Genomic DNA, 4,934 nt, shown 5'->3' on the forward strand with positions numbered 1-4,934 from the left:
AGATATGACAGGTTTTACTGTATCGATTTTGTTGGCTATTTTCGCAAATTTAAGACTAAGAGAAACGAGCACCGGCGTCGGCGGTATAACATGATAATAAGTTATGTTCTCTCAACCATGCGGTACACTTAGATGGAAAGCCCAACCCCTACCAGCAGAAAGCAAAGGATTCTTCACATTTCCTTTCGATCATGTCCATATGAGCCTGCCTAGTCCTAGTTTTCCCTTCTAAGGTTATAACTGATTCGCTCTAGAATACCTATCTGTCTTTCAATTTCATTGCTTTCGTTTTTCTTAGTATTAAATTTGCCGAAAATAGCCAACAAAATCAATACAGTAGAACCTTGTGGCATTTAGAAGGTAGTAACAGGGGATAGGTTTTGTCGGACGCAATCTCAACAAACGAACACCGTTGGGAGCACCTGAGAAGTTCCGAAGAACGAAGACCTCCTCTCCGTAAATTGACACTAGTTCCTTAATTGCAGAATTAGAGGTGAGTGGTGCCAGATCGTGCAGTTTTACCTCGATCAAATCATCTTCCATATATGTAGGTATGTTGACATTCCATAAGGCACAAATCCCCGACTATGTACGGGGAACGTGCCATTTGAGGCAATATATTCTGATTCCTGAGTAATGATCCTGAACATAATCAGTACATATCGTTTGATATGGTTAAAATGCACTTCTCGAATAGAATAACTGGGCAGCTCACGATCAACACACCTTAATAGGCCCCTTGCAGGCTCCCATGATTATATTTCTCTTACACAATGTACATTGGGCAAAGCACACCAGGGATGCCACATTGAAATCTGTGTTTCGGTCAAAAAAATCTTTTTACAATCTGTAAAAATCTGTGTAAATGTATAAAGTTCTAAAAAATCTGTGAAAAATCCCAACATTTTCACAAATCTTTGGAAATCTGTGAAATTTTCATCAAAATGTCAAAAATCTGTCATCTGTGAAAACAAATCTGTGATTAAAAATTGTGAAAAAATCTGTGACTTTACAGAAAAATCCGTCAATATGGTAACCCTGAAGCACACCGATGCAAAATTGAACAGAATTAACACATCCACGGAGAAATTTTAATCAATTTTTAATCAATTCCGAAGTAGTAAACAAAAATAGTTTTAAAATATGCAGAAACTAATTAAAAAATTGTTTGAAAGCTATGCGAAAAACTGAAATTACGGGTAAAGCCATCATTATAGGGTACTAATAATATACAAAAACTTTGTGAAATTTTCAATGCAGTGTTCGAAGGCAACGGACAACGGATTTTCCGGGAGACAGTAAATGCAGACGATTTACTGAGCAGACGTTTTAAAGTGGAATATAACACGCATTCGTTACACAAAGACTTCGGCTTCCCGTTTAAAATCATACACATCTTCCGCTAAGTAGCAGATAACTGGAAAGTACGCACAGATTTGTTTTCAGATTTGTGATAGCCTGTCTAATGAAAGCAATTGGCACTACTGGCGACAAGTATCTTATGAAGGGCTACCTCGTCTACATGCCCACCCACAATGTTGAAATCGATGGTGTGGTTATCGTCGAGTCGAGTTTTTCATGTGTGGATCTACTGATGCACAGGATGAGCTGATTCAAGGACTCCAGTCAGCGAACATTTTTAATGCAACTGCACAGGACGGGGCAAAATAGTATGTTCCTATAAAAAACTCACTTATTTTGACTTATTTTATATTATTCCTCTTATTACAGGACCCTAAGGCTGGCACTCTTGGCAGAGGCCAACCTGGCGCTCCAGTGAGATATGTATAGGTTTTTAAATCTGACAAACAATATTTTAGTAATTTTTTTGATATATGATGTTTTAGACCATAAGATAAAACATTTTTTGTTTATTTTTCCTTCACGCTATCTCACAACATGGGGAACAAACAAATCTAGAGAAAATTTTCAATAGGACGTAAGTAAATTGAGAGCCTCTCTTTGTTTACTTTCTCTTTCGTTTATTATGACGTCATTACAACACTTTGTACTAATTTTCCAGTACATATCGAAGCCGACGGTTTTTACTACAATATTATGCAAACATTAGAGTAGTAAATGTTGAAATGGCCGAGTAATGAACAGAAGAGAAAGACCCCAAAGAGAATCTCTCATTGTTACTTACGTCCTATTGAAAATTTTCTCTAGAAATACTTCCTTGGGGGGAGTTTTTTTTAATAATAATAATGTAACTTTTACTTTAAACCTTTTAATGTTACTTTTACTAAATCTTAAGTTGGAATCATATTAACACTCACTAACAGAATCATATTCTAGTATATAAACTCACAATATCTCTCATTTAAAATGTACAAACGCTCATGGCTTTTGCGACAATACCAACGTTACCACGAACGCGAACATGCAATTGCTAAAATCTACAAAAATAAAATACATCGAATTCATTGTGCTAGCACTTAAAAATTTATAAACGCGGCTGCAAGTGCAAAGATACACACCCGTTCACACGCGATCATGTATCGGTCACGCCCAAAAGCGACTACCATTGGTTCTAGGAGCCTAGGTCCATGCCTTTAGTTGTACGTACTCAAAAAGAAAAACAACCAAATGACGCTCACATATACCCGACAACAGGTTTGAGGGCACCAGTTATGGGATCTTGGTTATACGACACGCCGACTTCTAGCATCAGCGCGGTACACTCAAGCAATCCAAGCAAATATGCAGATGGCCACACGGTAATACAATCGAATGTATACGCGGAATTACATACTCGATAACGCACACGACATTCAAGCGATCGAACACGTTAACATGTAAACGCCTTTCGCGATGATACAAACCTAATCACAAATGCGAAAGTGCAATCGCGGTCATCCACGCACACCTACGCCCGAATCCCATTCGTACACAAAAACACCCCGAAGATTAAGTGAATGTGTTAGCATTTAAGCTTCGTTTCAAGTGCGAACATACAAACGTCCGTTCCCGCGGAATCATGAACCGTTTGCTTTTTGAGCCTCCCCATTCCCGCCCCCTATAAACATTAACAGATTCACGGTTCACGCGATCCCTCAATAACCCACACCAATCTGCGACCATTCGCAGTTATACAACCGAATTTATAAGAAGAGTTACATACACGCTAGCACATGCGATCATACACATACATACAAACGCTCGAATCCCTCGCGATCATCCACTCATACCTATTCCTGAGAACTTGCAAACATGAAAACGCCTCCGTGACTAAATGAACGTTTTAGCATTTATAAATTTATAAACGCGGTCACAAACGCAAACATACAAACGCTCGTACTTGCCACACAAAAATTGTTTAATTTTGAAAGCTTTTTCTTCTGCTTCCTGCACAGCCTCTGTAACAAAGTGTTAGGTAGCGATTTTCATCTTCTGCACTGTGTGAGATGAGAAGGCAGACTCTTCAGAAATCTTCTAAGCATAGACAGAAACGTTATCAGCCTAATAATTGTTGGAATTCAAATTACCAACTTGCTTCAGCTTCAAAGCAGCATTCCCAATGGTGTTATCAAAAATAGTAAGCATGCCCATAGAGTAAGATACCTTTAGGCTCTTTCGGGGTAGCCCAGAGGAGTGAGGGAATACTTCTCCTCGTTCTGGATGTCCTGTTAATATCATATGATCTTGTGGTTCATTATAATGCTTCGCATATTTAAGTAGGAATTATCTCAATTCGGTTTTGATATTATGATGGTACCAGTTTATATGGGGTGGAGCATTCTTCAACATTTCTGTCAAAGAACACTTTTAGCGTTTTTCGTTTTTTCGCGTGTGTTTTTATCGCGCAGCTTGAATACACTTTGCAATATATTTTCTGCGGGAATCGTCCACATATTCCTCTCATTTGCCACACGGCGGTATATTGCTACAGGTCTTTGCAGAAACAGACCCGTGTACAAGGGGAGGATTTTGGGGGATTCAAACCCACGAGAGTTTTGAATTACTTTTGAAAATTTCTTAACTTTCTGATCAGGAATAAAAATTTTAAACTGCAAGCCCTTTTGACATACAATGATATTTGAGTTCGGTCATTCTAGAAGCAATTTTTTGAAGAAACCCTATGAGGGTGCCTGTAAAAGGATGTAAGTTAAGTTGATCGGCACCGCTAGATCGGTTAACGCCTCGACAAGTTTCGATATTAACAACAACTGTGAGTAAATCAGTTACGCAGCAACGATCGGCCTACGAGCTAGCAACAGCAGCTAAAGAGGAAAAATAACGAATGAATAAAACGAACTCTGAGAAAGTCGGGATATTATTGGCAAGTGAAATTTCACAGTAGGTGATCTCTGTGCCAGAGTAGTTGATAACTAAATGGCTCACGACAACGGGCATCGGTATCAGGAGAAATTCCGCCACCGGGAAACTCTCAGCACCAGCTAATAGATAAGTATGAACGAGTATCGCCAAGAAGGATAAGACCCTGCAAAGATAGTTGTAAAGAGATGTACGTCTTTATTTTTAGTATCTCTGGATCGGTTCGCGTCTCTGCAGGTTACGATATTTGAAACTGACCTGAGTAGTTCAGTAAAAAGGTTGGACAGTATGCAAGAAACATCATCAAGGGAAAGAAACACGAACGTTTAACTTAAAATAAAAAGAGCAAGAGCACAATCTATCCTGAAATAATTCCTAACGGTGGCCCCGGAAAGATGAGGATGATGGTTGGAAGAATCACGATGTGTAGGTTTAGTCGGTATGCTTACTACAAACCACCACAGCAAGAATTTGACGCTACCACGAACAAGCAGGTGGTGGTATCTGATCAAGATTGCTGTTACAGTTAATCCAAGTCTACACAAGACTCAGCTCTTCGTAGCTTGGAAAAAATCATCAACGTTTGAAGAATTGTATATCTTCCTTATATAAGGAACGAAAGAAAATCAAAACCCCTCCATTGAAAATTTTCTGCG

Source organism: Topomyia yanbarensis, chromosome 2 (assembly GCF_030247195.1).
Source record: "Topomyia yanbarensis strain Yona2022 chromosome 2, ASM3024719v1, whole genome shotgun sequence".
Lineage (NCBI taxonomy): Eukaryota > Metazoa > Arthropoda > Insecta > Diptera > Culicidae > Topomyia > Topomyia yanbarensis.